Below are 23,589 nucleotides of genomic sequence, written 5' to 3'. Positions count from 1 at the left end.
CGGGGATAACTCCTCCAAGGGATCCTTCCAAGGATCATCATCCCTGCTGATGGCAACAGCAAAATCTCTGGGATAAATCAAACTCTGGGATAAATCAATTTCTGGGATAAATCAATCTCTGGGATGGCATTTCCCCATTCTCTGCAGGGCTGGAATGGGGAGCAAGCTGGGAAATGGAGCAGCCAAAGGTGTACAATTCCTACCATAAATGAACATTTCACCTATTGTATCTTCATGAAAGAACCCAACTGGGAAAGTTTTAATGGCACCCAGAGAAATATTTAAGGCAGAAATATTTAAGCTTAAATTATTTTTTATTTAGAAAATAATATTATTTATTTTATTTATAAAATGTTTATGGTTTAATTTAATCTGACATTTTTAAGGACATTCTGTAGGAATCTAAACCTTGTCCAGAAGAAGTTTTGGGGCTCCCTACCAGCACTCAGGCTGTGGCCAGTGCTGGAACAGGAACCTGGCTGCTAGTACACAAAATTATTACATAACACACATAATATTATTATTTCAATAAAGAATTTACCATTATTATCCTGTGAGAAAAGCAGGAAAGTTTCAGTTGAAACCCAAATATTCAAGTGTTTCACTTGAAAATTCAAGTAGAAGCTTCTTTGCTTTACATCACAAATTTAAGCACGAGCTGTTTCTAAATTAGACTTCAATGCACACATTTAGAGATATTCCAATTCCAGTTGATTCCAGTGGAATTTCTTACCTATTGTTTTGCCCTAAATACTAATTCCTGAGCTGATGTCGAGCTAATTTGGTGTCCCTGTTAACAAAATAGCCGTAAGGGAAATCCTTCTCCTGCCTCAGTGCAGCTCTAAGCATTTATTGCTGCACATCTACAGAAAATTTACAGCTTGGAATTTTGTTTTTTGATCTTTTTATTGCTGTTAAATGAGTTGGGGAAAAGGAGATATTCTAATTATAGTCCTTGCAGATGGCATTTGAAAAACACACCAAGCAGTGTCAGTTTACAAGGCAGTTTGTTATTTTGTGCTGCCTTAGGAGCTGGATTTGGGGATTTGGGGGATGGATTTTGCCATTTCCTTGGGCAGGGTTAAATTTGCACGAGCATTTGGGCACCTGAATAAAAGGAATGAATTGGAAAACAAAGAGAATTCCCCAGGACTGCAGGTAGGAAAAGCCAAAGCTGTCCCGATGCCCTGGAGCTTGGGAAGGTGGGAAGGGTGGAATTTGTCTTCCTCCCTTGGCAGGAAAGAGAATTTTGCCAGAATTGATTTCAGTTTTGAGCCAGGTCACCCAAAAGCAACGCATGAACTCAGGGGTTCTGACTGGAGAACATCTCAATAATAATAAATTTATTCTTTTATGATCACCCAAAGTTTATCCAGTTTCTCCTGGAGTGGGTGGGATTTGCAGCCCTTTCTCCTGCACATCCTTCCCAAGGAACCGCTCAGTGCCCAATTATCTTTGATTTGCCTGCAATTTACCCAGAAAATATTGCAAATTGAGTCTCTTGTGTGAATGATTTCCAGTGGGGGTTCATTAACACAGGTGACTTTTCCCACCTGCCTCTGGGGACTCATCACTGTCCTGACTGGGGGAACACAGATGAGCAGCAGAGAGAGGCACAAAATAAATATACCAAAAAATACAAAATATACACTCATAAATTCATAAATCAAACCAAGGAAGCCAGCCTGAGAAACCTGCCCAACGTTAACCAGTCCTGTCAGCAGTGCCTCTGTTTCCTCACTGATATTTAAATGTTACATTAATTCAAATTTCTCTCTGTCATTATTTGTGGCCAGACACATCTATCTCACTTTATGCTCACATTTTTCCAATCAGTAGTTTACAAAGCAGTTTAAATGTTACATGAATATTAATAACAAAGTGAATTTGGGTGGCAAAAAGCACTGAGGCAAAAAGGTTGGAAATTGTTATAAAATGCAGCACTGAGGAATTACTGAACCTGTGTTCTCCATTACCCACAACAAAATGCGCTGAAACTTAAATATTGTGTTAAAACCTCATAATATCATCATTAGGAGGACTCAGAGGTTACTTAAGAGTATTGAAATTCAAATTTTGGTCCTTCAGGGCGAGCCCTTGTGAATTTATACACTCAGAGCCTTCTCTTTCAACACAAAAAAAAGGTGGGGATGGGAGAAGTCATTTTAAATTGCAGTAGTGACAATATTGTTTGTCCTTTCAGAAGATCTGGCAGCAATCCTGCTCCTGGCACCATTGCAGGACTGGGCTGGGCTGCTCCAGAAATCTCCTGAGTGCTTTGGGATTGAGAAGGGCCCAAGGAAATGAATTTTCACTGGGGCTTGGCTGCCACCCTCTGCTCCTGGGGGAGCCTGGTTATTGCATTTGGAAGGAGGCTTTGCCACGGGCAGGATTTTCCCACTTTGCAGGGGATTTGGGAGGTTTTAGGCAGATTTAGGCAGGTTTCAGGTAAAGTGCACAGGGCAAGGAGCAGGCAGGGGCTGGTAGCAGTGAGAGCAGGTTCCAGGGGGTTTTATTGTGTTTACAGCCATGGCAGGCTCCCCCCTGCCCTCACTCAGGAAGGTGAGGGCAGGGATTCATTCCTCTCCTGCAATTCTTGGGAATTTCTGACCACGAGCACTGGAAGGTGCAGCCCTGACTCACCAGGAGCCTTTGCTGTGCACTTCAATTAAAGCACTGCCATGGTGACATTACAAATTAATGGCTTTACTCATGGAATGATGCCTGAGCAGTGCTCAGGCCCTGGCTGTTCCAGGCCTCGTTCCCTGAATGATGGATGAGTAATTCCAAAGCCCTGGTTTCACTCTCCATCAATAACAGCAGCTATGAGGTTTTTCGGGGTTTTATTCTGGAGGAATTAGTTTCTGCTTGTTGTAACTCTTGGTTGGAGGCACAGCAAATCCAAACTGGCAGAATTTCATTCCCTTCAGCCCAACCTGCACTCATGGAGACCTCTGTCTGACCTTTGTCTTGGGAGTCTTCCTCGTGGTCTCCAAACAGGGGCTGATTCCTGCCCAATATCCCATCCAACCCTGTCCTGTGCCAGTTTGAAGCCCTTCCCTGTGTCCTGTCCCTCCATCCCTGGCCAAAGCTTCTCCATCTTTCCTGCAGCTCCTCCAGGCCACACTGAGCTCACCCCAAAGCTTCTCCTGTCCAGGTGAGCAATCCCAGCTCTCCCAGCAGAGCTGCTCCATCCCTCTGCTCCTCCTGGAGCCTCCTCTGGACCCTCTCCAGCAGCTCCAGCTCCTGCCTGTGCTGGCCCCAGGGCTGGATTCAGGATTCCAGACTCTCACCACGTGAAGTTCTTCTCCACAATTAATCTTTCACTGCAGAAATTCACACAGGATGGAAAATGTTCCTGCAGAAGGTGGGGATACCAACAATGACATTCCCTGCTCAGCAGTGCCTTGGCTCTGGAGAGATGTCACCCCCTAATCCATTTTTTTTGGCAGCTTGTTCCTTGTTTTCTGAACATCCTGGACCATCACCCCAGCCAACAGTGCAGTGATCACTCGATGGGAACAGGGACAAGTTATCTCATGGAGCACAGAGCTGTTTGTGGTTCCTGGGGACGCCCGGAGTCCCCATGGCACAGCCAGGCTGCTGAGAGAGGATCGAACAGCTCCTTGGTTAATTGGGAGGGTTAATTGGGGGGATAATCTCAGCTGCCTGACGGGATGGATGGGGCACTGGATGGGTCAGCTCCAGTGAAAGACAGCTCCAATTCCCAGCTGTGGGTCAGTTCAGGACAGCAGAAGTGATGCTTGGATGGAGCTGTGGCAGTGAATGATGGATGGGGGTTTGTTCCCAGGGCACTGGAGCAGCGCTGGGCCTGGAGGGGCTCTGCTGTCATCCCCCCTCACCCCCAGCACACTTCATTTCCCTAACACCAAACCTGAACAAATGCTCCTTCCTCTGATGAGAACCAGCACTTTCTATCCAACCTCCTTGGGGCAGCTCTGCTAAAAAACATTTCTGGGTAATATTTAATGTCGTCTTCACATTTTCTGCTTTGTTCCAAACTGTTTGCCACTAAACAAAAGGTATAATTGCAAATCTAATTACACAGATTGTCTTTATCAATGTGCTTAGCAACTGGGTATTTTAATAGGCAAAACACAAACCTATTGTTGCTATTATTAAAGGTTTTGTGGCATCTCTTGCTTTAAAAGTGTAAGCAATTGGTGATTTGGATGGATAAAGTTGTTTTGTGGCTCTTCTCCTGGAGCTTTTTTTCCTGTATCCAACTTAAATGGAGGATTTTACTCCATTGCATTGTAACAAATCCTTGAAACCACTGACAGGAAAGAATGATATTTATATCCAGTGGAATCTCCAAGTCCATTTCAGATACATTCAGGTGTTGTTGCCACCTCTGAAAACTGCATTGAAAAGGTGAAAAATCTGACTTTTTTAAAGCCCCAGACACTTTTTTACCATCACCAGTTGTTTTTTATTAATTATGTAAATTACATTTCTAATCATTTTAGTTTCAGAATAACAACAAGACCCTGAAGAACAGCTTGGTTTGAAGCATCTTTTAGTTACCAGAATCAGAATATGTGAGTGGAGTTTTGATTTAGTCCTGCCCATTTCTAAAGGACATCTCAACCCAGACCCCCTCAGTAATCCCAGAAAACATTTTGTAGCGGATTCACTGTCATTTTTTGCTTGTACCTTCATTTCTAGAAGAAAAGCAGAAAAACTTTTTCTATCAAATTCTGTTGATTTTACTTTACTGACTCTTTTTTGGGGAGTTGGAGTTAATGCTGGTGGCTAAGCAGGATGAAAACCTGCTCTGGTCTCAGTAACTTCCCTGAGCTTCAGCAGAAGCACCACGAGCAACAATAAACTCCTCTCACATGGGCACTTTCTGCTCTAAAATTCCCAACCTAATCCAAAAGGAAGATTATCCTTTCTCTCAACAAGTGGCAGTGCAGAAGATAAGCAATGGTGCCAGCAGATTAGAAAGACTCCAAAATATCCTTGTAAAATAAACTATTAAGGCTTTGATGTGTCCTTATCTGGCAGGGAGAGTTTTCCCAAACTTTCCAGAACAGAAACAATTGCACTGCAGGACTGGAAGGCAAAGCAATAAATTCTGGGTGAACTTTTGGAGATGAGTCAGTAAGAAAAAAAAGCAGCCCAGCCTTTAAGGAAGCACAAACCACACATTACAAAAACATAAAACAATCAATATTAAATAAAATATACCTTGCACATATGGAAACTAAATAGCTCCTTGTAGCTTAATGAAGAGGATTCATTGAGTTGGGAAATATTTTTACTGATAAATACAGGAAAGGGGTAAAAAGACCTCCTAACAGTTCAATAATATAATTTAACAGACACAAAAAGTATAAATGAAATCAGCCTATGTGAACTTCACAGTATTTTCAAGGAAATTTGGGCAAAAAGGTTGCTCAGAACTCATGACAAGCCAAAACCCAGTGTGGTGAAGCTAAAAGGCAGGCCCTGAAAATATAAAAAAAGATCAAAATGTTAATGTAAAAATCTGCTGAAAGTGAGTGACTGCAAACGGCCACGCTGGCAGAGCACTTCATCCAGAGAAGGCTTCAGATGGTTAATGGTAATTATAAAATATGTGACAAATTAACTCAAAGCAAGTGAAAATATACATGACAGATAAAAGCAAATATTACAGCGCTGCTCACAGCTCCTCAGTCTTTCAGTGACAAGAATTTCAGAATCAGTCAGATATGACTTTAAAAAAGGAAAGCCAAAGGAAGATAAAAGCTGTCATTTGGGAGATGAAGCCACTGCAGTTGCAATGGAGCCATCCACTTTGATGTCCCCAGGCATTGTGGGGCTGATCAATCTTCATGGATTTGGGGAAAATCAAGTGTTTTTTAAAAACCAACCCAACACCCAGTCAAAAAATCATATTTGTGATTCACATTCCTTCCCTGAGCTCTGCTTCGCTCTCAGGGTTGGCGAGAGCTGTGAGAAGACCCCTCAGCATCTCCAATATTCCAGAGGCAGCAGGAGCTGAGGTGAGACCCAAACCACACCAGCTTTCCTTCCAGCAGCCACCCTCACAATATTATCTTTTTATCACCATTAAGTGGCGGAACCTTGGCTCTTCTCCTGACCCTGACGTGTCAAAACCAGCACAAATCCCAACAAAAACGGTGCTGCCCTTTGGGGCTGTGCCAAAAGCACGCCTGGTCCAGCAGAGCAGTTCCCAGCAGCCGGGAGGAGGCAACGTTTGGGATCTGCCACCCCAAAATTTCCCTGCAAAGAGGGGTCCTGGGCATCCAGAGCCTGGAAATGTCCCCTCCATCCCTTCCTCCAGCACTCCCGGTGGAAATCTGCCCTGGGGGAGCCTGGTCTGTGCTTCAGAGCAGGTTTGATTACAAGCAGCATCCTCGTCTGACTCGCTGCCAGATAAAGCAGCACAAGACAATTAAAAGCATCGTTTATTAAAGCCCATAATTGCATTAAAGCCCATAATCCTCTGCCATGTTGTGGGGTTTGGGGGTTCTGTTTTGGTTGGTTGTTTTTAATTTACTAAAATGCGAGTTAAATCACCTCTTTTTCTTTTTTTCTTCTTTTTTTTTTTTTTTTCTGGTCCAATTTCCCTCTCTTGGCGTGGTCCCAGCTCCACAAATGATGCTGGCGAGCAGAAGAGGAGCATTAGGAGCAGACACCCAGGCCAGACAGCAGCTGCTGCAGGCTCTCACCTCTCCCCAGCAGGGAACAGAAGGAAAAGCAGAGCAGCTCTGCAAGAGGAAAACCATCCAACACACACCGGGAGCTTAATGGGATTTGCATCAAACCTCCAACTCGGTGAATAAAAGAGAAAACAATAAGACAAAGAGCTTCATTTGTCTGCTGGAAGTGGGGAAAAATCCCCGAAGGAGATTCTAGTGGTGACACCCCAGGTTAGGAATGAGAGCTGGGGTGAAGGTGGGAGCAATCCCAAAGCTGGGATTTCATATTTCATATTTCAGTGAGCTAAATGGAGATTTGCATTTCCCCCGGGGGGAGGGAAAAGCTGAGGGTGGCAGACGATTTTTCCTGTGGAAATGTGAGCAGCCACACAGAGGCATCACGGGGATGGATGGGGCCTCTCCCAGCCAGCCCTGCCTCACTATCACTCTTTCAAACGAGGCCATTACTGAATAAAAACCTTCCTTTAGTCTTGCTCCTGTTTTTTCACCTGTGACTGCAAAGACATTTCCACCACCACGTCCTATTGATGCCTTTTTGGGTTTACCTAAAAGCATAGGCCAGACAGAATTAAGGGAATAAAAAGCAGGTATATTTATTGAAGGGCCTTCAGGGACATTTAGGGCAGACAAAGCCCCCCAGGGCCAAAAATGTCACAGGTTCCACACTTTTATAAGTTTGGTCCAGCTGCACATTGGGGTTAATTTTCCAATTCCAGCTGCAGGTAATGAAGGAATTTACCCCCAGTTTGCTGCCCCAATTCCCTTTTGTTTCCATCTCTGGGGCCTGGGGCAGTGAGGTGACCTTGATCCCCAGGCCTGGAGAGGAATTGCTGTGTCTGACAAATTGGGGAAGCAGCAGCTCACTCTGTGCATGGAGTTTGGAGGTACACACTAAAGAAACAAGGTTACAAATAGATGGAAAATATAAAGGCTAAAATCCTAAAGCATTGCTGTGTGGGAGGTTTTTATTCCTGCTCAGGAGTCAGGGGAGGCCCAGGCCCAGGGAGGTGCCCCAGTGGAACATCTGCACATAGGGAGTGACCCCTTGTGCCAAAGCCAGGGCTGCCACTGAGAGGGGAGGATGTGCAGTGAGGGATTTAACCCCAAAATCGCGATTTTCCACAGGTTTTTAATATGGCAGAGCGAGGATGGACTGCCACCAAACAAGGCACCTCTTAATCCTCCCCGTGACACCAGAGCAGCCCTTTCATTTGAGATCTGCATGGCCACAAGTGTCACCTGCTCCCACCAGGGGACCCAGCAGCTGCTCTGACAGGAAAATCAGCCCTCAGGATTGTTGTGATTCCTTCAGAATAATCAAAAGCATCACTGACATGGAGGGGGAAGAGGAATTCATTTAAAATTAACAATTACTGGTGTGGCATGATGGCACGAGGTTAAAGGGATGTCTGGGTGCAGACAGCTCATGTTTTAAAAAATTCTCATTACATTTTGCCCTGGAGTAATGATTTATGCAATTAGGATGTTTCCTTCAGCTAACCTTTCTCCCTCTGTCCAGGTTTTCCAACCATCTTCATTATCCTGGAGCACCTTCGATGCAAAATTTATAGCAATGATCAAATCTCTAGGAAGCTCATCTTCAGTGGTTTTTTTTTAAGTGCCTCAAATTAAGGACTGGAGACAACAAAATTATTTCACTGCTCAGTCTTAAAAATGTTGGAAGGACTAATCTTAACTCAATCCACGGATCCCTCTGATCCATCACAGGGAGCACTGACAGCGATGTAGGAATGCTGAATTTCTGTAATGCTGCAGCTCAGCCACATTCCTGGATTCCTTAAGGATCATTCATTTTTGGTTTTCAGGACATTTAAAGAAATTCTTCTCAAGCCAAATGTATTTGTTCTCCTCCCACTGTTGGATTCTCAGTCCAGTGCATGTTGCAAAGATCACGTTACAGTGAAGTGAATCACGATAATTTGAAACCACGACGCGCTGCCACCTCGTTTTGATGGATTTGTTCATGAATATGCACCAGGAACCCAGAATTTGCCTTTTGGGCCCGAGCTGATCCTCCTGTGTCTGTCACACAGCAGCATCCCAGACCTGGATCTCACTGAAAACTGGTCCAGCAGCATCTGCCAGCACCTTGTGAGAGCTCCAGAGAACAGAGAGGCTGCATAATTAACAAGTCAGCACCCTGCAACCACCCCGAGGCAATGGGAGAGCTAAAAATGACTGGAGAAACTGCAAGGAGTGGCAGAAGGACTCGTTCTGCTCGTTCAAATAATGAATTGGCTTCAAAGAATCGAGTGGAGCTGTTGTCTTAGTAACCCAGTCCGAGAGAGAGAAAAATCTTCCGGGAAGTTGGCAGGCAGAGCCTGGAACATCTGCACACCCAGGCAGGCTGGCAGATCCAGGCTCTCTGGCAATACCTGGCAGGAATTATGCTGGAATTTAGCAAATGCTGAATTAAACAGAACAAAAGAAGTTGCTTTTGCTGCCCCTACGGCACTCATTTCCCAAAAAAACCAGAGAAAATCAAACTGGCAGGTCAGCTCAGGACACACCTCGCTGGGATGTGTTTGGGGTTTTAAATAAACACAAGACCCTCCTCATGCCCAAAATGTCACTCAGTGTATAAAATTCACTAGAGACCGAAGTTGTGTGGGGGAGAGCATTTTCTGCTATCCTGTTTGAAAGGATTTGCAGTGTTGTGCATTTGGAGCCGCAAAAGAGAGTTACCAAAATACGAACTAAAATCAGAAATTGTGTTCATGCACGGATCTGTGCATGAGCTCCCTGCCATGGAAATGCGTGCTGCAACTGCAATTTGTTAAAAATACATCATTCCCTCGGGCTAAATCATCTGCAGGGATTGAACTCACCTTTGTGGACAAGCCTGGATGCCATTGGCCTAAAAAACCAGAAAATTTGTATCAAAAAGAGTGTGGCCAAGAGGAGCAGGGCAGGGATTGTCCCTCTGTCCCGGGAGCTGGGGAGGTCACAGTGTCCAGTTCTGGCTCCTCACAAGAGGGACCTGGAGGGGCTGGAGCGTGTCCAGGGCAGGGAACGGAGCTGGGAAGGGGCTGGAGAATCCCTGAGGGAGCTGGGAAGGGGCTGGAGAATTCCTGAGGGAGCTGGGAAGGGGCTGGAGAATTCCTGAGGGAGCTGGGAAGGGGCTGGAGAATTCCTGAGGGAGCTGGGAAGGGGCTGGAGAATTCCTGAGGGAGCTGGGAAGGGGCTCAGCCTGGAGCAAAGGGGGATCAGGGGGAATTTCTGGTTCTGCACAAGTCCCTGGCAGGAGGGGACAGCCGGGGGGGATTTGGGATCTGCTGGCAGGGAACAGGGACAGGAGGAGAGGGAACAGCCTCAGGCTGGGCCAGGGAGGCTCAGGGGGGACAGCAGCAGGAATTTCCCCATGGAAAGGGAGCTCAGGCACTGGAACTGCCCAGGGAGGGTTGGATCCCCATCCCTGGAGGTGTCCCAGCAATTCCTGGAGGTGGCACTGAGTGCTCTGGGCTGGGGACAGGGTGGGCATCAGGCAAAAGTCACAAGATTCTGTGATTTATGAGAAAAAAATCCTCCAATCCAAAACTCAATCTTCAGAAACCAAACTATTCTTTTCCAACCCCCGCTGTCATTATAAAGGAACAATTACTGTGGCAAATAGGAAGATTTAACTGGAGTGCCTGAAGTGATCGCTCCTGAACAATATTTCACAAACACCTCCGTATTTCATTGCTTTGCTCTGCAAACAGCAGAGAACTCTGCAAGTCACACAACAAACAGTCTTTTGCAGCATCACTTTGATTTTTGAGTGATCTGAAGTGAGGGTCTAAGAGCATATAAAGCATTCAGATCCCTTGCTGGAATTTTAAATGTGTTCCCCAAAGGAGAGAGTGGTGCTCATGAGCCTGGAGTTCAATTGGCCTTAGTGTTTAAATGCAAAAGAAAGTTAATTAGTCATTAAAAAAATGCTCCATGATAAACATGGCAGCCCAATTTGTATTCAAATATGACTTTTCTGGTCTAAAATAGAAAGCAAAGCAATTAGCCTGCAAAGGCATTAAGTGCTGGGGTTATTCAGTGGATAATGAGCAAATGCAGCCACCCGCCACTTTCCTCTGCAATGCTGTTTTTCATTGCCTTTAATGCATTCCTAACATTAGGGTTTGTTTACCATTATGGTGATTAACAACAGGATCAAACCCCGCTCTCAGCTGCCTTACAAGACCAGAAAATTTATTGCAGGAGCAGCACTTGGCCCATTGCAATCCCTGAATTTCAACCACAGCTCAGCAGAGAAGCGATTTCAGCACTGAAAAGCCTCTTCAAAGTGTGCAGAAAGTGCTGGGAGTTTGACTTGGTGGCTTTTAAAACGTAAATAAGAAATTATCCGAGATCTTCAGCTCAGGGAATGCATGGAAATCAACAATGTTTTCACAGAGGGAAATGCAGAAGCGATGGGAGCAGCAGTGAATGACCTAGGAAAGAAGCACTGGGCAGGACAAGGACACTGCAAATAAACCCTGGAGGCACAAACAGGCAGAGCTCCACTGCAGCTGGACATCCCACCTGCAGAATGACACCTGCAAGAGGCACCTGAGAGATTCAGGGAGAGGAATCCCAAATCTTAACTCAAGTGATTTAACCTGATTTGAATTGCATTACTTTTCTTCTCCCTCTCGGAATATTAATTGGGATTTTTGACAGATCAGTTTGCTGTCAGTGAGATGAAAGATATGCCTGTCAGCCAATGTTTACAAGGCAGTCTTCAAGCTGGAAGAGAAAATTAAAACCATTACCATGCCGCCAGTCTGAAGCCAAACTTAACATCACACCAAATATTTTGCAATTAAGCTGAATTAGAAGAAATGAAGGGAAGAATCCTTCACCTTGGCTGGAATTGGAGTTTTTAACCTCAGCACATTTTCCAGTCACACTTAAACCACAGATGTGAGGAGAGGGGAGAGGGAAAGTGAGCTCACCAAAACATTCTGTCTTGTAAAATCATGTTCTCAGTGTTCTCACTCCACGCCTTCCAGGATGTTCTGCTGGGATCAGCTGGAGATGGAGCAGGGTGTGGTTAATTTTGCAGGTTAATTGCTTTGTTTTCTATTTATGTTATTTATTTTTGATTTATTTATGTTTTCTATTTTAGAGCAGAAGTTATATCTGAATGCAAGCTGGGGTCCAGAGCATCCTCTCTAAGTTCTGGATTGCTCCACTGAATAACCCCAGCAGTTAATTTTGCAGGTTAATTGCTTTGTTTTCTATTTTATACCAGAGGTTATATCTGAATGCAAGCTGGGGTCCAGAGCATCCTCAGGATGTTCTGGGTCTCTCTGGCCCTATGCTGCCAACAGGAATTGTTCTCTTTGCTGCTTTTGCCCAAATTTTCTCCCAGTTCTGTCAGAAGCAGCCAGTTTGATTCCTGAATCTCCAGAGACAAACAGCAGACCCCGAGCCATTCCTCAGCCTCCCTTGCAGCCCCAGGGGGGTCAGGATGGGACCTGTGCTCCCCCCACACTGCCCAGGGAGGATTTTCCTGCTGGGATCCAGCAGATTCCCAGCCAGCTCCCCCTGACTGCACTTTCCCCCCAGGACAAAGCCCAGCTCCAGCTGGGATCTCAGCTCACCTCCCAGCGAGGAATGGTTTATTGGGAAGCAACACTCCTGGTGCTGGGGAATAACTGGATGAGACAGGAGAAGCCTGAGGCTCTTCCCCAGGCCCGTCTGAAGCACTGAGGCAAAACAAAACGGGGATTTGCAGCCCTGGTTCAGCTTTCCAGCAGTGCACATCAGCTCCAGATTCATCAGCAGTGAGTCAGTGCTCACTGACAGGTACAAAGGTCGATGTTTTCCCCTCCTCGAGCACAGGAAACTGAGGCTGCTGACTCAAAATCAGATTTCCAGTCACTGGCTTGGCTGATTAATCATCAGTTTTGTCCCAGCCTCAGCATGAAAACCTGGAGCTGTTGGGAAGAGTGAATTGGGGTTTCAAATGCTCTCAGAAATGAATATTTGGTGTCTATTTAAAAGCACACAGAGTAAATGGGAAGGGCAGGTAGGGAGTAGGAAGAAAAGTCTGGTGGAGTTTCAGCTTAAAAAAAATCCTCGAATCACAGAATGGTTTGGGTTGGAAGGGACCTTAAAGAACATCCAGTTCCAACCCCCTGCCATGGGCAGGGACTCCTTCCACCAGAATATTTTGTATTTGATTATTGGTTGGAGTTACATTCCAATTTAACCAGCTCCAGCTAGTTTTTCTGCCACAGAGAGCAGCCCTGCTAACATTTACTAGGCTGTGTTGCCATAGATTTTAGCAGATTCACGTTTTGATTGCCACGAGTCTTCCCAAACTAAAAAACAAAGCTAAAATCCCTCTTAGAAGAGCTCAAGGCATTTAAAGTCTGTGTTGCAGCACTGAATACTGATATAAAAAAAATCCTTTGAAACACTGGAAATATGGGAGCAGAAAGCAGAGTCCATATCTTTTTATCTCAATCTTGGTGATTTTGAGACAAGAGCAGGGGGATATTTTGTGGGTTTTTAAGAACTTGTTCAGAGACTTCAATTTAAAAAGGATTAGCTACCACTACCCAAAAATGTGTTTTAGAGGGAGGAATTCAAGGGTTTAAGTGCCTTTATGTCCCTCTTTCTTGTGTTTCAGACCTGACACAAACACCAACTGAGCTGGCAAAGTGATTTTTGCACTTGTGTGACCTGACCAGAGCAGGTGAGCCCCCACCCCAGGCTGGCACAGAGCAGGATTTTCCTCACCCTTCCAACCCACTGGGATTTGATACAGCCCAAGGCACCACTCCCTGCTCCTGTGCCTAAAAACCTTCTGTGGGGCACTCTGGGAGCTCAAAACCAGGCCAGACAATGCAATGCTGGAACAGGTGTTCATTTTCTTCTCCAAACTGTTCATTTTGAGCTCTTCCAGCCTGGATGTTGTCTGTGGGCAGGAAGAAGAAGGAAGAATCCAAGTTGCTCGTGCCAGTGGCTCATGCATTTTCAGCAGCCAGCACAGGAATGAGTTCATTTGGAATTGAAATTAGCTCATTATAATTTATCTTATTACTGGATCCTGACCAAGCAAGGAAATGCTTTCTAATATTCAGAACATGCTGTACAATTCACTGCTTTACAAACAATCGGAGAAAAAAAATAATATTGTGATCAGAAAATGATATTCTGCTTTGGGTTCAGTTAGACTAGAAACAGGAGCTGGAAAACAGAGAAAGTCACAAATTTTGGTGAAATTATTCCACGAGATTTGTGCTCACCATGCCACCTGTAATATTTCAGTAGTAATTAATACAGCAGTGCTTTATGAACCTCCTTGCTTTCCTCTAATTAAGCTACACTGGCACTGACTGTAAAAAAAAAAAAAAAAATGAAAAAGAAAAGCATTTTTCTGAGCATTTAAAAAATGCCAGCAAAACAATTTTGCTTTCCACTGCAATGTGGCCCAGGTGAGATTCTGACTGAAGAAAACAAAATTTAAATTTTTAGAGGGGAATTTCAATGAAAAAATGGCAAAAGCAGCAACCAAAGTGCTGGGCACTGGAGGGAGAGCAGGAGGGGAAGGTTCCTGTGGCCTCAGGATATTCAGGAGTCCCTTGGAATGATCAGGATCTGAAGGTTTGGTCAGTTCAGGTGAGAACCACGAGTTCTGTGTGGCTTTGGCCACCCCAAAGAGTGACCTTGAGCCAGAGATGGCCTTTGGCTCCTTGCCCCAAGAAGGGGGAACCTGATTCCGAGCAGATTTCCCCCAAAACCTGACAAACTCTGGGCAAAATGTTCCTGTGCAGCAGCCAGCTGAGAGCTCCTGCTGTGCCCAGACTGGGCAGGGGTGGGAACAGTGGGAATTCTGCTCCAGCCTCACTTCCACACTGCTCTCCACCTGGGAACAGCCTCATTTCCCAAGGACAGGGGCTTTGCTCTGCCCTCGGTCTCTGCTCTCCTCCAGGGGCAATTCCCAACAAGGAATTCATGGAAACAATGCCAGGCTTGGATCTTTTGGATCAGCTCCCCAAAAGGCTCTGCTTGGGTTATGGACAGCCCAAGGGTGGCAATGAACCTTCATTTTTTAATGAAGCAGCAATCCTGTCAAAAGAATAAATAAAGAGAAGTGTCAGAGAGGAATTTCTGAGCAATTTCCCCTTTCCTGACACTGCAGAGTGAGAGGGGAGACCTTGGGGTTTGCTGGGTGGGAGAATTTGAGGCTCTTGTTTTCCCACCTCCTGGCACTGCCTGTCCATTCCCTGAATCCCAACAAGTTGGGATTCAACTGCTCCAGCCCTGTGTCCACAGCAAGGTGGGAAGGGGTTCCCAGGTGTCCTGCTTTTCCCACGTGCATTCCCTGCCTCCCAAAAAAACAACACCTGGAGATGTGGATGTGCTCAAGCCAAAAATCTTTTTGCTTGTTCTCCAGGTCCAGAAATTCCCTGATGTTCTATAAACCCTGGCACAGCTTATGTCAAATCTGGGACCCTCCAGAGCTGTTTTATTGCATCCAGAGGTTAAAAAAAACCCCACCAAAATTCCTCAGGGCTGGATCATTGCAGCAGTGAGACAAGGAGCTGAATTCTTCTGAGGGCCAGCTGAAAGGACACGTAACTAGATAAAAACAAATTATGATTCTATTGAATTATTTTAATGAAACATTCATTTCAGCAGCAGAGAGTGTGCATTAAGGTGTCAGAAATGTAAATGGCTGAAAGCACAATGGGGCATTTGGGAAAAAGCACATTAAACTGGTGTTACATTATCCTGGTGTTACATTATCCCGGTGAGGTGCAACCAACTCGAAGGGGAAAATAGATCCCAAATTTATATTGTAACTGTCAGAATTAAGAAGACCTGTGGAGGATAATGTATTATATCACAATTTTCTTAGTCAATATTTGACAAAAAGTCATTTTTTCCCTGCAGTTTGTCAGTGAAGTCAGGCTCCTCCTTTCTCCTGCTCTGTTGTTTCCCAGCACAGATGAGGCCTGTGCACACCAGGAGAGGGGAATTTGATAAAGGGATGATAAATTCCCAACCTTCCCCTGCCTTTATTGGGGACATCACCTTGTGCAATATTGCAGACAGCTTTGATTATTGTCACAAAACCAGACCACACAATAAATCTCTTTCCTCTCTAGTTTTGATCCCTCCACTTGAGCTTCACCAGAGAAATAAATGTTCTCCTTCAGCACTTGCAGAGCTGGGATTTCTTAGAGATGAGAAAAGTCTGACAGGAGCCACATGAGCAATCCTGGGGCCCAGGCAGCCTGGCCTGCTGAAATTAAAAAGTTGCTTCTTTCTCCCAAGGATCACAAGCAGTGAGAAAGAGCCTGAAAGAAGAATTTAGCTGACAATTCAACTGCATGGGCCTTTTTTCTGCCCCCAGAAGCTCCACTTTGGATCCCAGCTGTGTTTACTGCTGTGGCAGAAAGCATTCTTTGACTTGTAAGCTGATTAAATTTGACCCAGAAGTTAGAGAAAAATGAATGTAGCATTCTCTTAATCCATTTATTTTTATTTTTTTTTTACTAACCATCCAGCATCTCATACACAACAAGCTGAAGAAGCAGGAACAGTTTAATAAAATATTACAGCTGACATTTATTCGGTGCTAAATCGAGAGGAATGCTATCAGAACTGCTGCTCCAAAGGTACAACGGGATCAAACCCACAGCACATTCCAGAATTGCCTCCCAGGATTTGCAGGCAGCACCAAAGGAAAGTGAGTGAAAAATGAGCTGCTTGGGTTGGATGTGCTGCTGATCCTCACCCAGCCCCACACACAAACCCTGCCCTCACTCCTTTGCTGGGATATTTGAGTGGGAGTGAATTTAGGGAATGCTGCCCTTTGGGGATCCATCCTGAACAAAACTCCTGAAAAAAACAAAGCTGCAAAGGAGCTTTCCAAACTCAGGCTGGAAATGGCATTTTTGTCAGCAACACCTCTAGGTGACCCCTCTGCATCTGGAGGGATGAAGAAGGCCAGTATTAATTAATAAGCTGTTTTATTAATAAGATCCTGTATTAATTAATAAGCTGTTTAACTAACAACTGGATTTTCAATGCACAGGGAAATGGGAAGAAGGGAGTTCTATGGGAACAACAGGCTCCAGGTGTTACTTTTGGAAATACATCCGAGCCTCAAGTTCTTGCTGCAAAACCAAGTTCCCAACACCCAAACTCCGCCTTCTCTTTGCTTCCTTCACCTAATTTTGAAGGCACAACTTCCAAACATCCCATCACTTGAGGCTGTGAGCTCTCCAGCCTGAAGAAACTGGAAGAAAAATCCCTTCCTTGGGGCTGGAATTCCTGGAGCCCTGTGGGATTTTGAAGGGTGTCCAACACTTCTTTCAATCCCCACCTCTGATTTTGCATTTACTGATCAGCAGCTGGCTCAGAGAATTAAACCAGCTGCTCCTTGGGAAATGAGGGCTGCTGAAAAGTAGTTTAGCTTTGACAGTAAATTCATCCTGACTGCAACTTGTCTTTCCTTTGCTGCTTCTCCTCATCAGATTACAATTCCAATATTCCACGTGTCAAGAGCCTTCCTAATGGCTTTTAAAAGAGAGGGATAGCTCAGATCCAAACTCTCAGCCAGCTGAGTAATTCCTGAGCTCAGTTTTTCAAGTGTCTGAAAGTGATTTCCTTGTCAGACAAGCAATAGACAGAGAGGTTCATTAGTTTAATTATGGTTTTTGAAGATAAATGCGGGAAAATGGGAAATAGAAGGGCAGAACATGGAATAAACCAGTCCCCAGCATCACCTGTGCTTTATGTTCAGTGCACACTAAACATTAACCTCAGTCCCTCTGCAAACTGCTCAGGTGGTTACTCAGTGCTTTAAATCAGAGTCATTGTCCTGTGTAAGTCAGATGGAATTTGGAGACCTTCAATATTTCTTTATCTTTCAGGGTTGTAACCTGGAGAATTTCACCTGCTTCTGATTTTAAATCCTTCAATTGTGTGTTCACGTGTATAATTCACGAGATTTCCAAGACCCCAGCAGAAGCACAAAGCTGGAAAATCAGTTCCAGGACCTGGTTCACTGCCTATTTATTTCCTTTGGTTGAAATATCTGAAATACTGTCAGGACAATTTTAAAATATCCCATCACTCCCCGTATAAAAATACCTAAGATGATGATTAACTGTTAGAAATGAGATTGATACCATTTGATTGCAGTGTAACTTCAGATATTTAAAAATTCCCCAGATTAGTACATGCAAATGCTCAGCCCTGTAGCTCTATTAGGAGCAAACAGGATTTGTTATGTGAGCTGTCAGCTCCTTTGATCTGAGCATTCACTCAAATGCTCTTTGCAGGCAAGTGCAATTACACATGTAAAGTGCAGAGGAAAATGGATTAAACAGGTTTGCAACCTCTCAGGAAAAAATTACCCCATGTACATTTTAAGCCACCCTTTTCAGAGCAGCTAAAATAAATTCCATTTATTTTAGAAGTGTATTACAGTTGCCAAAAATCCACTCTAAAATTATCAGGGGTAGGGATTATGTTGTATATTGGTTTACACACGATTTTGGGAATCGAGGCATCTCTGAGTTCAAGGACAACACAACCAGGATCAGCTTCTAGAAACTGTCAGAACACTCAGCAACTCCTTTATGAAAAATGAAACGCTCGTAGCTTGATTCTTTGAGCAAAGCCCTACAGACTTGGAGCATTTCCTGTCCACCTGCAGCAAAGTTAATTGAAAGTCAGGCTGGAAAATCGTAATTAAAGCCAATGTGCAGCAGCACGAGGGGCGAGGGAAGACATGCAGAGCGTGCTCAGCCTCTGATCCAGCAGTGAATTGTTCATGGAAAGGATCTCTGCATTTTTCCCAGTCCAAACAGACCCCAAATTCATCAGTGCCACGAGAGGATAATGATCAGCTCGTGCACAGGTAGTTATGCAGCTAATGACCTGAAGTCGGGGTAATTAAAACAGCTCCATGAACTCTGATCCACTCCCCTGTCTCCTCACTGATGCTCTGTTCATTAAACCTGCGCCTGTCATTAACTCATTAACAGCTGCAGGATGCAAATGAGGGGAACCAGAGGCGAGTTCATGGTTCAGAGCTGGGCTGATCATTTTTACAACCATTATTCTTGTGGTTCTGTCAATGAAAGCAGCTCAAAAAAAAACCAGAATGAAAGCTAACAGGGATTAATATTCCCCTCTTAAATAGCCAACAAATTGCTGTTCTGAAAGGTACAACTCACTGCTGTTGGCTCTAATTTCCTGAACCAAAAGGTGCCCTTTTTTCTGTTTTAATGCAGGAAAACCCCCTGTGTCTCTTCACCAAGGTTGTACCACTGTGAAACACATGGACAGAGCTGGGCAGGAAAATCTGTGGCAAACCTGGAACGATTTATGCCCAATAATGAATTGCACCAATGAAGATTGTCAGAGGATTTGTCCCCAGCTCTGCAAGCTGCTTGGGCCAGAGGAGGAGCAGTTGAAGAGGAGCATCCTGATGGTATCAATCCCATTTTTGAGAGTTAATCATCATCTTAGGTATTTTTATATGGGGAGCAATGGGATATTTTAAAATAATCCTGACAGTATTTCAGATATTTCAAGGAAAGGAAATAAATGGGCAGTGAACCAGGTCCTGGAACTGATTCTCCAGCTCTATATCTCTGCTGGGGTCTTGGAAATCAGGTGTGCAGTAGAAGTGAAGTATTTAAAATCAGAAGCAGGTAAAATTCTCCAGGTAAAACCCCCACATTTCCCCAGATCAGAGCAGTGCCCTTTTCCAGGCAGTTCAGCTACCTTTAAAAAATGACTCCACTTTTCCAAGTACCAGAGCAAAGGAGTTAATTAACAGGGCACTTAATCACATTTCCTGGCACCCATACATCAGCTACAGGTGTCATTTCCATTAACATCCTCCAATATTTATATTTTTCAGGACTCTGTAAAAGTGCTGTTAATGGAGTTGGGAAGAAGAGATAATTTCCTTGCTGCAGCGAGTCTGTGTGATGAAGTGCTCAGGCTCTGGTTACAAATGAATGCAACAACCTTTAAATCCTTTCCATACGGACAAATGAATGTATTTCTCATCATAATATTGCTGGAAATCCAGACAGGCCAGTGCATCTTTGTGACTTTCTCTGCATGAGTCAGATTTACACCGCTGCACCGGGGGGAAAAAAATAAGGAAAGGGTTGTTCTGACAAGTTGATAAACAAGTTAAAATAATATCATTTGTGCTGTGCTATTTGTATGTTGTCAGCACGCACAGAATTCCAGAAATTGATGTGGATAAATCCATTCCAGGGCTGCTGCTGGCTCCAGGGGGTCCTGGTGAGGAATTTGCACCCAGCCCTTCCCCAAAGGATGAAAGTCACATTTTTGTTCCAGCACTGCTGCCACTGAAATTTGATGTCAGTGTTACAGCCTCATCCTCCTTTCCAAATCCCTTGTGCTAATAGTGCTTAAGCCTTAATTGCACATTTAATCATCAGAATTACAGAGTGACTGGGGAAGTTGGATGGGAAAAATGCAGTGGGCAAAGAGACCAGGGCAAATCAAACAGCAGAGGGAGAGAAAAGAAGTCATTTTGTGGTTTGCAGAAAACGTTAAACACATTCTTCAGCCAATGGCGGAATGAGATCCCTGGAAACATCAGCTTTGTGCTGCTGGATGCTCTGTGCTTACTGGAACTAATTATCTACAAATTTATCTGTTTATCCACAATCTAAAGGACACACTGCCGTCAACTAAACTCAAGCACTAAAATCAAAAATAATTGAGCTCTGGACTCAGATTTTTCTGTAGCTGCCCGAGTTTTTTTAAAGCTCTGCATACCAAATCTCCACCCCACACAAGAAGTGTTCTCTTTTAGAAGGAAAAGACGGATTTTTAACTTGATAATTAAAATACTTGACTGCAAACAGAAAATCCATCCTATCTACAGGTTCTCTGAACACAGCATTTCAAGAATCTCAGTGAGCTTTGCCAAATCACTTCAGTCACCAAGGAAATAAAGGTGACACAGTTGGTGAAATAATGAACTGAAGCTGGGAGCTGGGATGTTGATGCTGGGATGTCAGAACTGCAATTCCTGTCTCAGTGCCTGATCTCCTGCAGCACAATAATTTTGAGGAAAGTCAAAATCAGATTTTAAAGCAGTCCACAGACAACAGAATAATTCTTACTACAGGTAACCATTTGTTACTGACACTTCTTCCTCCCGTGGAAGTCTTTTGGTGGCCGTGTAACATCTGAAAAATGAAACTCTGACTTCATAACTGAGCTGCCAGCTCCAATCACTTTGTTAGAGCTGGGCAAAAATACCTCTCCCTTTTTCAGAAAAAGTTGTTGTTTTCTCACTGGAAAGCAATTTGTTCAGCAAAACTTCAAAAGCTTTTTCTAAATAACCCAAAGGTACGAAGCTGGTCTGGAGCTGCCCAAAAAGAGGATGAAGGACACAATCCAACCCCGTGTCTGACAGTGGGAATGAGTTTTGTCTCCGGCTAAATTCTGCGCTCTACATCCAGAAAATCAATTCCTCCTCTGGTTTAGCTGCCACCACCCCCAAACTGATACTGCAGGGGAAATCTGGGAGGATGAGTGAGGATGGGTTTGACCTTCTCCTGATCAGTACAGAGAGGAATCTCCCACAAGGCAGTGGTGTCCTGCATCCCCAGCTGTGAGGGAGAGTCCCAGATTCCAGCAGGAAGGACACTCCTGTCCATGGGAAGCCAGGGAATCTTGGAACCTGTGCCTTGGGGCTTTGCAGAGCTTTGCTTTGCTGGCAGCCCCATGCTGCTGCTCAGCCCAAGCACAGCAACCCCAGCAGAAATTCCTGTCAGGAATTCCCAGCTCTGCTGACAATTCCAGCCTGCCTGAGGCTGTGCTGCTCCCTTTCCTCGAGGATTTTCCTGCCACTGCCCTGCTGACATTTCCTTCTTCCACTTCACCAAATGCCATCAGATTTGGAAATGTGAGCTTGTCCTGCACTGCACAAACAGCAGCCCAGGGAATGATCCTGGTGGTTTCAGCTCCCTGGAATCCTGATGTGCTTTGCAATGATTCAAAGGAACATTTCTTCCTCTTGAACACGCCGGGTGACGAGCAGATGAAATCTCTCCTGAGCCCTATGAATTACCAGTAGCAAATCTGTGCCTTCTTGTACAGAAAAATCAGATAAAGCATCTACTTTGCAACCTTTCATTTAATCTACAGACTGATACCATATTGCTCCAAGCTTTATATTTAAAAAAAAAAACCCACAAAAGATGGACAGGCTGTGCCAATGGTATTTGACAGTTCTTTGTCCATGAGAACACCCTCCAATAAATTATTTCCAAACAGCAGAGATTTCCCTGGTTAACATTTGCTGTGGGTTCAAATGGCTAATGACAGGCTGGGGTACAGACAGGGACAAAGGCCTCCCATCCCAGTTTAGCACGAGCCCAAGCCTCTCAAATTGAGCTCATCAGCAGCCTCGTGATTTATTTTATGTTTTATTTTATTTTTTTTATTTTTTTCTTTGTATATGTTCTTGTGTTGGTAGGCACTTATCAGCAAATCAATGGAACAAACTGACAGAGAGGAGGTTTAGGTGGGAAATTGGGAAGAAATTCCTCCCTCTGAGGGTGAGGAGGTTGCCCAGAGGAGCCTGTGGTGGTTTTTCTTCATTTCTAAATATTTTATAGCTTTAATTGTTTGCTTGGCTTGGATTAGGTATGGAACAGGTTTGATTTGGGTGTGTAAGCAGCTCAGAGCTGCATCCAGAGCCCACATTCCTTCCCCTCACCCCATGGACCCTTCCTCAATCAGGCTGGGCTCAGGAGAGAATCCAGGGCTCGGGGTTCATTCCTGTTCACTCCTGGTGAGAGACAAAAACCCAGATAAAAACACGGCCTGAGCCCCACAGGCAGTGAGGATCCCACACTCTGCACCTCGGGTACCATCTTTGGGGTTTGCAGTCACTAGATGTAAAAGCAAATTTGTATTTAGATATTTAGAAATAGATCTTCAACTGTAGATCTGTCAAATTAACAAATAAATTTAGGAGTCAAATAAATTCTGCAGTTGATTTTTCTACCACTTGTCTAAAATCAAGTGTTGTGACTGTAATAAAATGTGTCAGTCTTCTACAGTGAAGTCCACTTTGTTCTTTTAGATAAAAATAGTAAATTTTATTATTTCTATTTTTAAATAGTCATTTTTAATATTTCTATTTGAATATTTCTATTCTATTTTGCTACGTGTAGCAGCATTTTCTACAAAGTCAACTCCTACAAACGCCACCCTGAACATCCCCAGCTCACCCACGACTCTTCAGGAGCTGAAATGAGCACAATTATTTGTTTTAGGCAGCACACACATAACAAACCCCTGAACACCCTCCAACCCCTACAAACAGAGACAAGTTTAGTTGTAAAACCTTTCCCAGAGGCTGTTTGATCCCAAGTATGTTCAGCATTGGTGCTGGGAGACATTTTCAGAATCAAACCAAAGCTCTTCTGGCTGAACTTTTAACAGCAAGATTAAAAACTGGGGGGAAAGTGATTTCACAACAGCAATGGAACTGAAAATTTTATTATTTTCCCCCCAAGTGTTAATAAAAAGCAATGTTGGAGTTACCAGCAGTCCTTGCCCATCTGTGTTGGGATTAATAATTTTCCTGTGAGTTGACTGTGCCCAAAGGCAGCCAGGTTTTATCTTATAAATAAATATATATTTGTGTGCTGTAGGCTGTTGATCAAAGTCCAGGCCTTACACAGGAGCTTGGTTAAATTCAGATTTATCCCAGATACCCAAGAGACAGCAGAAATTTAAACTCTGAATAGAATTTCACAAAACCCCAAAGCTCTGTGTTGTAAGTCTGGTGTGCACAACCCTGTTTGTTACAGGAAAGACAGAAAAAACACCCAAATTTGATGATTTGATGTAA

General features: G+C 44.2%; 1 long non-coding RNA gene across 1 annotated transcript; it reads left to right on the top strand.

Annotated features, from left to right (window-relative positions):
- The first annotated feature begins 7,696 nt into the window (after nt 1–7,696).
- On the top strand, nt 7,697–22,793 carry LOC147650119 (uncharacterized). Its single transcript, XR_015276966.1, has 6 exons — nt 7,697–11,757; nt 13,333–13,398; nt 15,987–16,124; nt 16,220–16,401; nt 18,959–19,158; nt 19,594–22,793. It is a non-coding gene; the product is annotated as an uncharacterized LOC147650119 (long non-coding RNA).
- Nucleotides 22,794–23,589: the final 796 nt, after the last annotated feature.

Source organism: Cyanistes caeruleus, chromosome 16 (assembly GCF_971803275.1).
Source record: "Cyanistes caeruleus chromosome 16, bCyaCae1.hap1.1, whole genome shotgun sequence".
Taxonomy (NCBI): Eukaryota; Metazoa; Chordata; class Aves; order Passeriformes; family Paridae; genus Cyanistes; species Cyanistes caeruleus.
Note: the sequence above shows the minus strand (reverse complement) of the source record. Positions and strands in the feature narration are given on the sequence as shown.